At 48.0% G+C, this 9370-nt stretch overlaps 1 protein-coding gene across 2 annotated transcripts in view; it reads right to left on the reverse strand.

Moving 5' to 3' along the window:
• The window catches only part of SPOCK2 (SPARC (osteonectin), cwcv and kazal like domains proteoglycan 2), a 90493-nt gene extending 81400 nt beyond the window's left edge, over positions 1-9093 (reverse strand). For both annotated transcript variants that reach the window (XM_084845578.1, XM_084845579.1), the window contains exon 1: positions 8730-9093. The gene's annotated coding sequence lies outside the window, so the exon portion shown is untranslated. The remainder of the gene's footprint in view (positions 1-8729) is intronic.
• Positions 9094-9370: the final 277 nt, after the last annotated feature.

Consider the following 9370-nt stretch of genomic DNA (forward strand, 5'->3'; position numbering starts at 1 on the left):
TTGTTTTTATGTTTGTAACACTTTTAATATTTTAACTGTTTTTATGTATTTTATTGTTGTAAGCCGCCTTGGGAGGGCTTCTGCTCTGAAAGGCAGCCAAGAAATATTTTAAATAAATAAATAAAATAAGACGGCAGATCATAGGCGCCTGATCTAGGAAGCCCAAGGCAGGCATTAGTGTTGGTGGGCCCTGCCGGGGTTCAAAAGCCCTAGCAGTTGCCCAGTAATGCTGGATGGGGCTGCCAGGCCTGCCTCTCACTTTCACCAGTAACTATCCCATCAGTAACCTATTTTGTTTCCTTGGGCACATCAGATTCAATGCATGTTTTAATCCTGTCTTTTCTTAAAGAGTGTTTGTTTTACTGTTGTTTTCTTTTTTACTTTTTAGTTGGGATTATTTGTCTACCACAGCTTCGGGAGCCTTTTCTTAGGCAGAAAAGGTGGTTGATATATGTAATCAACCAATTAAATGCCAATACTAAGAAGGCACAAAACCTGGTTGAATGGGCAGACAGCAACGCAAGGTGGAGCTTTTCAGCACCATCCTCACTCAGAAGTAAGCCTTGCCAACTTCCACGGGACTTACTCTCAAGTCAGCATGCACAGGATGTAGCCTTTATCTCACATGGAATCTTGGCGACATTTTTTACTCACAAGGCCCAAGCAGTAGTTCAGGGGAGGGGCCGTAGCTCCATGGTACAGCACCTGCTTTGCATGCACACGGTCCCAAGTTTGATTGCCAACATCTCCAGGCAGGGCAGGAAAAACTCCTGCCTGAATCCCTGAAGAGCCGCTGCCAGACAGTGCTGGCAATACTGGGCTAGATGGACCCAGGGTCTGACTCAGTATAAGGCAGCTTCCTGTGTTCCTATCCTGTAGATACCTGAGCTACTCCTGCAACCACATTCCATTACCACAAGCAATACATTGGCTCAAGGAAGAACAGCTTCTCTTACAGAACAAAATATTGCAGTTTGAATGCTGGAAAATGCAGTATCCTTGCAACGGAAGGATTTTAAGGAAAACCATCTGGATTCCCAAGAACAAGTGATTAACTACACTGGGCGAGGGGCGGTGGCGGTGGTCGTCCTTGGTGCAGCCAAAGGCCTATAAACACAATCTTTTTTCCCACTTTAAAAAAAGAAAAGCATAAATCAAACCAAGCTACTTCAAGCCAACCCAGGTATATCATGATCTTGTCTCAAGTCCTCCATCCCATGCAGCTTTTCAGCACACTGCATCGTATTCACTAGTGAAAGAGATACAAGAGGGCAATTGTATACATTAAGCATGATTTAAGAAACAGGAATAAAACCCAGGCTGGCAAATTAAAGAGCAGGAAGCACATGTGCATGAGAAATGTGCAAAGATTCAAAGGAGGACTGCGAGAGGGAGAAGTGAGCTAGGCTCTCCATGAGTCCTCCTTTACAGAGGACAGTCCTCTATTTCAAGGGCTGCCAGAGGACTGTCCACTATTTTGAAAGCATCCTATCCTTGAAGGGCTGTCCAATTCAAATCCAGTATAAAGACAAGGGACCATCCGAAGGAAGAGCTGGGCCTTGGAGTTGCCCATCAATAGAAGACTGAGCAAGGCACACAGGTCACCTGGTCACAGTCTTCCACACTGTGATGAGATGGACTGATTTCTGTTTAAATTATAATAATTATTTCTAAATTTGCATCCATACATATAAATTAGCAAACGCAAATTTTATGCAAACAAGTGTCCTCTTTTTGGTGGTGCATGTTCTCTATTTTGGTGATTCAGAAGAGGCCACCCTAAATAAATTAGCATGAGTGCTAATTTGGCCATACCTTTATTCCAGGAGAGGACAACCTCCGGCCTGCGGGCTTAATGTAGCCTGTGCTGGGGCCTGATCCAGCCTGCAGAGGGCCCACCCTCTGTGAGCCCTGCCCCTGCCCTCCCCCCAACCCCGCCCCCTGAGAGTGAGCAGTGCAAAAACAAACCCCTTTGATATCTCTGATCAGAGAGATTGGAGATAAGCTGGGCATTCCCCTGCACCACTTCCCACACCACTACTGTCCTAATCAGGACACGAGTGGCGCAGGAAGAAGGAGCTCGGCTAGGCTGGGGCTTGCCAGAGCCAGTGCAAACCTATTTGCTTCCTATTTGGTAGCATTTTTAATGGTGGGAACTGCAACAGACAGATAGCAGAAACAAGACGTAAGCAGGCCACTGGTTTTGCCTAGGATGCTGCTTGCAGCACCATCCACACTGTATTCCAACTCAGCCATTATGCGTATGACCGGGAAAGCAGAGTGGGAGGAGGAAGAAATCTAATCAATCCGCATTTCTGTTAGCATCAGGATCATGGGTGCTGCCATATGGGAGGGCAAGCAAGCTGTGCGTTACTGTTTCCTTTTGACCTGAAGTCAACTATCTGTTTTCAGTATGCCTGAAGATGATACTGCTGAGTTAATCACATCCCATGAATGCAACTAGAGCAGTGAAGACCAGTGTTTTAGTGACGTCCCTTCAACAATACTTGCACATGATGGATGACCAGGGGGGAATCAGAGAAGATGGAGGGGAAAGGATCATGAGCCTGTTCTGTCCATCACTGGTTCCTTATTTATCTCAAGCAGGGGTGGAGGATCTGTGGCCTTCCAGATGTGCCGGACTACAGCTCCCATCATCCTTGACCATTGGCCATGCTGGCTTGGGAAGCTGAAATCCAGCAACATCTGGAGAACCACAGGTTTCCCACTCCCGATCTAGAGATAAATGCAGCTTTGAAACCATTCAGTTCAGTGTTTCCCAAATCCCTGAGAGCAGAGCAGAGGCTCACTTCAGCTAGTGGTCCATCTGCCTCAGGATTGTCTCTACACTGGCTGACAGCAGTTCTCCAAGGTTTCAGGAAGGAGCCTTTCCCAGCCCTATCTGGACATGCCTCAGTGAAATCAGCTTCCTGTGTTCCAGGCTGGTGACTCATTCAGAGATGCAACAAGCAACACCCCCCCTGCCCCCACGAGAGTAGGTATGTCTGCAGAGTCCCTGCATCAAGAGTGGCTGAATCATTTAATCACATCCAATGCAATGATATGGCACTATTACCCACCCCTATAATAGACTGCTCAGGTAGAGCGGTAAATCATGTTCAGGGACTCAGAATAGTGGTGAGGTCAAAGAAGGACTTTGGGGCAGATGTCCAGGGCCCCACTCAGAAAATGGAGAAGGGCTGGCTTACCAGATTGAGGCCCAAATACTTGAAGAAACACTTCCTCCCGCATCATCCTGCCCATGCATTAAGGATCTTTAGTGGAAACCCTTCTCAGAGCACCATCAGTGGGAGACATTTGCAGTGCATTTGCAAAGGAAAAGGGCCTTCCCTGTGATGGCACCCTGAATTTGGAAAGCACTCCTGAGGGAGATGCGACTGACACTGACCTTGGTTTCTTTTGGGTGCCAAATCAAAAACATTCCTTTTTGCATTTTAAATTTTTTTTAATTAATTGTTTGCTGTTTAATTAGTTTGCATGCCTCTTATCTTGTAATTTTACTGTTATATAGCATTCGTGTTTTAATAATACTTTTTTTATATTTTTGTTTTGTTTAAATTTCACAATAAAAAGTAATGGAAAATATATGTACCCTGCCCTGGGATCCCTTGTGGATGAAGGGCAGTTCATACGTTTTAAAAATTGAAAATAAATTAATAAATCATTATGATAATGATTGGATTTCATTAAAATGAAACTGGATTCAGACAGATCAGGAATACAGAACCTCAGGCCCAGGTTCCCAAACCAGCCCTCAGGCATTCTCGAGATGGCCCCACCCCCTTCCCTGGCCCCACCCCCTTTCCCCAGACCACCTATCATTTGGTAGATTCCTGGCTTTTGAACAGTTTTTCCTAGAGCTGTGAGCAGATGGCCTCTCAAAATTCTCCACCTTATTTGTGGGTAGAGAAATTTGGGAGATAATTTCACCAAATTTCTCTAGGGGAAAGAGAAATTCTCAAGTTTCTCCCAGGCAGGGCTGCCCATTGGCAGGGCTTGTAGCACAGCTTCTTTCGTTTTTAGTAAAGGATTTGGGGCTTATTCATGCGGCAACAGCATCAACTGTGTTGGCAGGCTGGCCCCCATTTTGCATCCACCACAATGCAGGTGTGCGTGTGTGTATGTGTAGGGGGGAGTGTTGTGTCAAGCTCCAGGGATGAGGTGGAGTTAGCGCTTTGCCAAAATCTGTCCTCCAGTTTCCAGAGTTTTCTTCCCCCATGCAAGGGGCTTCCATGGTTCTGCCTCATTCTCAAGGCAGTCTATAATTTATGTTGGATTTCTTTTGGTGGTGTTTTTGAGCTCACCTAATTACAGCTAACATCCCAGGCTGCCTGCACTTCCTGATCTGAAAAAGCCCTAAGGGGGGAATTACCTCATGGCCCTGAGCTTCGTTTGAAGTGTTGGGAGCTGAGGAGGCCTCAGGCTGCCAGAGAGAAGATTGTACAATGAAGGACACCTGTGCTCACTCTCTGGCCACCTCCTAAGTAAGGTAAGCCCCCCAAACCCAACCCTTGAGAATTTCTCCGAAATTTCTTCACTATTGAATTTCTTTTTGAAAGCAATTTCTCTTCCATCAAATTGATGAGAATGGTTAAAAAAATGTGGGAGAAACTTTCGGCACAGCACTAGTGTTTGCTCCATTCTAAAAGGTTGAAATGCCTCTTCTAAGGCTCAGTTGCTGGCATTAAGAGCTATAAGTTAAAATACGCTGGTCTTTTGGCCTCACCCACCACTGGAATGCCCCCCTGCTGCCCCTCCCCAGCTTCTCTGAAGTGGAATTCAGCCCTCAGGCTGAAAGAGGTTCAACAGCACTGAGCTAGATCCACATTAAAAGCGAGTGGAAGGAGATGCAACAAAGTACGTCCAATGTACTGAGGGGTAAAACCTCGTCTTAGGAATCAGTAGCTGTATCAAATGTATACAATGTGAGAGAAGGAGACAGACCTAAGGGCTTGTTATCCAATGTCAGTCCTACTTAGAGTAGACCTATTGAAATGAGTGGGGCTTGACAGAGACTAACACTGAATACAACCTGAGGTGCCCAAAGCAATCCCAAGCTTTGCCAGGGTGTATTTGCATGTGAAACTGTGTAAGAAAAGAAGAGCCCAGCTAGGTCAGACCAAAGGAACATCTAGTCCAGCATCTTCTTACCCCGCATGGCTAGCCAGACTATTATAAGAACCCCACAAGGAAGTTATGGAGGCAACTCATATGCAGAGGTAAACGGCCTCTGAACATGAAGGTTCCATAGCTCTTCATAGGTCTCTCCTCCATCAATTTGTCTAATCCTCCTTGAAAGCTGTCTAAACCAGTGTGGCATTCACATCTTGCAGCAGCAAATTCTACAAGTTAAGGATGTGTTATAGGAAGGAGTGTGTTTCACTGGGTGACCCCATGTTCTAGCATTCTGTGCATATAGGCACAGACACACAGAATGGGAGGCCAGCTCTATATCATTTACTCAAAGACAAACTGGCATGGGTGGGGGTGGAAGAGGCAACTGTTCATAATCCTTTGCAAATGCATTGTTCCTAGCCTGAGCCAATCTGCTCAGATTGCAGTGGGTGGGTGGGGGCTCTAATCCTTTATTTAATGCATTTGCTAGTAAATCTTCCAAAGGGGTAGTGGAAAGAACTAAGTGGCTCTTCAGACGATGTCAAGAGGGCAAAAGCCAGGCTTTCCCAGTTTTACTGCTTCATCAAATTGCTTTTCCGACTGATGAACAGCCATTAGATGAAACTATAGCTGCTTCCAGACCTCCCTTCCCATCAGCTGTCCAGACCTCTTTCTCGTCTTTGTGATGGGTGTTCAGATGTCCCAAACCAGATGTCAGGGCTATACTGCAAAACATGTGCCCATGTGGACAAGCACACAGTCTTTTCCTTGGGAGCAATTCACTTGGAATAGCTACCACCCGCCTTATTCTGCACTCAAAATTGTTAACATCACTCCCTCTAATAGCAAACTCAGCTGGTGAGTGCCAACAGGGCTGTTGCCAAAATGGGGCCATTGTGAAACAAAGGGGGGGGGGGAATCAGCATGCTCAGCGACACCCAGATCCTCATCTGTATTGAGTGATCTTGAAAAATATTTTCCGTGGGCAAATAAATCTTCCTGTCTACAGGTATGGGCTTTAAACCTTCTGCTGCATAAATGTGGGGGCGATCAATAAGATTGGCACTTTTTTTTTAACTGGCCCTGCTTCTGCACCTTTTTCAGTTGTCTGCTACACAGAAATTATGCAGGCAAGCTTTACCTGGCATGCAGGTAAGCATGCAGGTAAAATTTTACCTGCTAAATTTCTGTGGGTTGGACTCCTGTTAAGAGCACAGCAGCAGGGCCAGTTAAAAACAATGGCAATACTAGACTTCAGGGATCTTAGTTTGTCCTGTGCTTCATTTGTATGGAAACAAAGTTCCCCCTGAAACTGGCATGGTTTTACTGAGAAGGAAACACAAGCAGAATCAGGTCTAAATTGAAAAGGTGACCAAGTTAAATAGGGAGGGAGAGAGAGAAAAAGAGAGAGCATGTATGTTTTTTTGTATGATCCACATACAAGAAGGAGCTTTAAAAAAGAAAGCTCCTTTTGACTCCAGAGAGGTATCTCTGTGGGCCACCAGAGAAACCAAGGCTGCAATGTACTTGCTGAGGAGTCAGTGCTACCAAACTCAGCGCAATCTGCTTCTGCATAAACATGCGTAAGCTCAGGTTGTGACAAGCTTATTGCGGCATAACTTACGCTTCTGTGGGCCAGAATTCACTTTCCTGGCTGCATCCGGGGAATGCCATTTAATTCCCTTCAAACGGAACCCATTTCATTGGCATGGCTTTGCCCGACCCAGGTTTAGAAGATCAGGGCCGGAGCACTGCTAGCCTTGGGAGAAGTGAAATGCTGTAAGAATAGGGAGGTTCCGCACATGTACAGAACGTTTTTTTTCTTGGAGCGGCAGCCAGCTTCCAACTGACCACTGGGAGGGCTGGGCTTCTGGGGCGGAGGGCGTTTCCCTCCCTTCTTTCCAGGCAGGTTTTGGCAGGGTCTGCTGTGGGGTAAGAAAAGCGGCACCTGCCCGAATTCTTTTTCTGCAGCTATTAAATGCTACACTGGCCTTTAGCTCTCCTGCAAATGGTAAATGAACCCATTTGATCGGTCTTTATAAAAATGAAAGAAGGTGCATTTTTGCATCCAGAGATAACCAACCCCTCTGCTATTTTCTCTTGCTGAATACCTTCAGTTTCAGCGCAGCCCCCCCCCCCCACACTCTTACACTTAAGATAGCCTCCACCCTCCTCTGGAAGGCGAAAGGGCCAAACCTGCATCTACTATCTGGGTGTGAAATGAAGCCCCTCTGCTCTGGCTAATCACCATCCTCAGTCACGGGGCACATTTTTCAGAAATCCTTTTTAGGAGAAGGTAGACCGCGGCTACAATCCTAGTATAGACCATTCCCTCGGAGCAAGTCTCAATGAACCCGGTGGGGCTTGCTTCTGAGTAGACATGGATCGTATTTCAGTGAAGCAGATGTCTCTATTTAGCTTCGTTTGGACAACCTGGATTTTGCTCCTCTGGTTTCATTTGCCGCTATTCCTAAGTCGATCTCTCTCTCTCTCTCTCTCTCTCTCTCACACACACACACACACACACACACTTTATCTGCCTTTCCCTTGTCCGATTTCGCCGTTGTCAACCGTAACAAAAAAAACGAGGGGAAAAAAAACGGAGACTGATCTGTGCGTTCCAACACCGCAGCAACGATCGCGACCGACCTAAGCCCCCAACTGCAAAACTGCTCCCGTCGTCGTCCCGATCCACCTCCCATCCGCTCGCCCGCCCCCCAGGTCAGGTAGCTCGCCTGCAGTGGATGTCCAGTGAGGAGTAAGGCGGAGGAGAGACACCGCATGCCGACATCCAACACGCACGCACGCTCTGCCGCCACTTGCAGCAGCCTTTGGTCGAGTTGGCAAGGGTGGGTCTCTCTGGAGAGCTTGAAAAAGGGGGACTTTGGCCAGGCTGCCGCTCGGCTCTTCGTTCCAGCTCGGCGGGTGCAACGGCGAGCTTCGACGACAGCTTAGAGAAAGCTCTTTCGAAGCTCTCCAGACCCACCTTTGGAAAGGGGGGGGGATTTTTGGTTTGTTTTAAATAAATACCAAATACTTGGCTGCAAAACTGCACCTGCCAACCTTTTATTCTCGAAATCCAATTCGTTTTTAACCCGATCGTTCAAAACAAAAATAAACAGACACCAGAACATTGCAAAGCTTTTGCTCAGCAACGGGTGCAGGTCCCGACCCGCCCACGCTGGTTTCCCGCTCTGAATGCACCATCGTCGAGCAAGCCCCGCCGCCGGTCTTTGCAACGCTGCTCCGCGCCACTTCGAGCTGCTGCACCCGGCGGTCGCTGGCCCCGCCGCGCCACCTGTACCGCCTGCAGCCCCCGCTGCCAGGGGCCCTTCATTCACGCCTCCCTCCCTCCGCGCCATGCACGCCACCTATATTTGCCAAAGGAGCAACTGTTGCAGCCCGCTGCTAACCAAACGCCAGCAGCTCCCGGGCGCACACGCTTCTGCGGTGCAACGCATTGCAACAGCCGCTCCAGTCCCCTCCCCTCCCCTAGGTTGGACCCGACGCTCGCGGGGGTGGATTTTTTCATTATCATCATCATCGTCGTCAACACTATTATTATCATGACCCTCGATCGGCTCCATGCAGACTCACGTCTCGGAAGCGGTTCCAGTGTTTGATCTTGCCGCTGTATTGGGAGATGGAAGACAGCCATTGCTCGTCCTCCATAAAATTGCCCGGGTTTTCGCCTTCCTTCCCCCCTTTGCCGTCCCCTTCCGCCAAAGCGATGGCCAGCAGCAGCGGCACCAGACAACAGCCTGGGGCTCTCATCTTTGGAGGTGGTTGTTTCCTCGCCTGCCCTAAAGCGATGGTTTGTCGTCTTCTCCCCTCTCTGATGTCGCGGACTTGCCGGGGGCGGGGGGCCGGGAGGGGGAGAGAGAGAGAGAGAGAGAGATGGATGCTTGGATCCCCGCTGAAATGTGACCTGATTAGGAGATGCACTTTTCTGAAACCCAGCGCTGGAAGCACCGGGGGATTACGGAGTCTGCGCCAAAAGAGGCTGGCTTAAGTCACTGGAGCATCAGCATCACGTTTGACATCATCATACCTGTTAAAAAGAAACCCACCCCGCCGAAAGGGGGCAGGGAGAGAAAAAGGTAAGGGCTAAGGATGCGCCCAGCTCTTTGGCTCTTGCTTCCTCATGTGCAAAGGCCATCCATTCCTCAGTTTAACAGACAAGTGTGCTCATTCATTGCGTCTACAGCACAATAAAATACGTCTGGGATCTCGA

The sequence above is a fragment of the Heloderma suspectum genome, chromosome 3 (genome assembly GCF_057233095.1).
Source record: "Heloderma suspectum isolate Gila_16-S chromosome 3, 16-S_ref, whole genome shotgun sequence".
Taxonomy (NCBI): Eukaryota; Metazoa; Chordata; class Lepidosauria; order Squamata; family Helodermatidae; genus Heloderma; species Heloderma suspectum.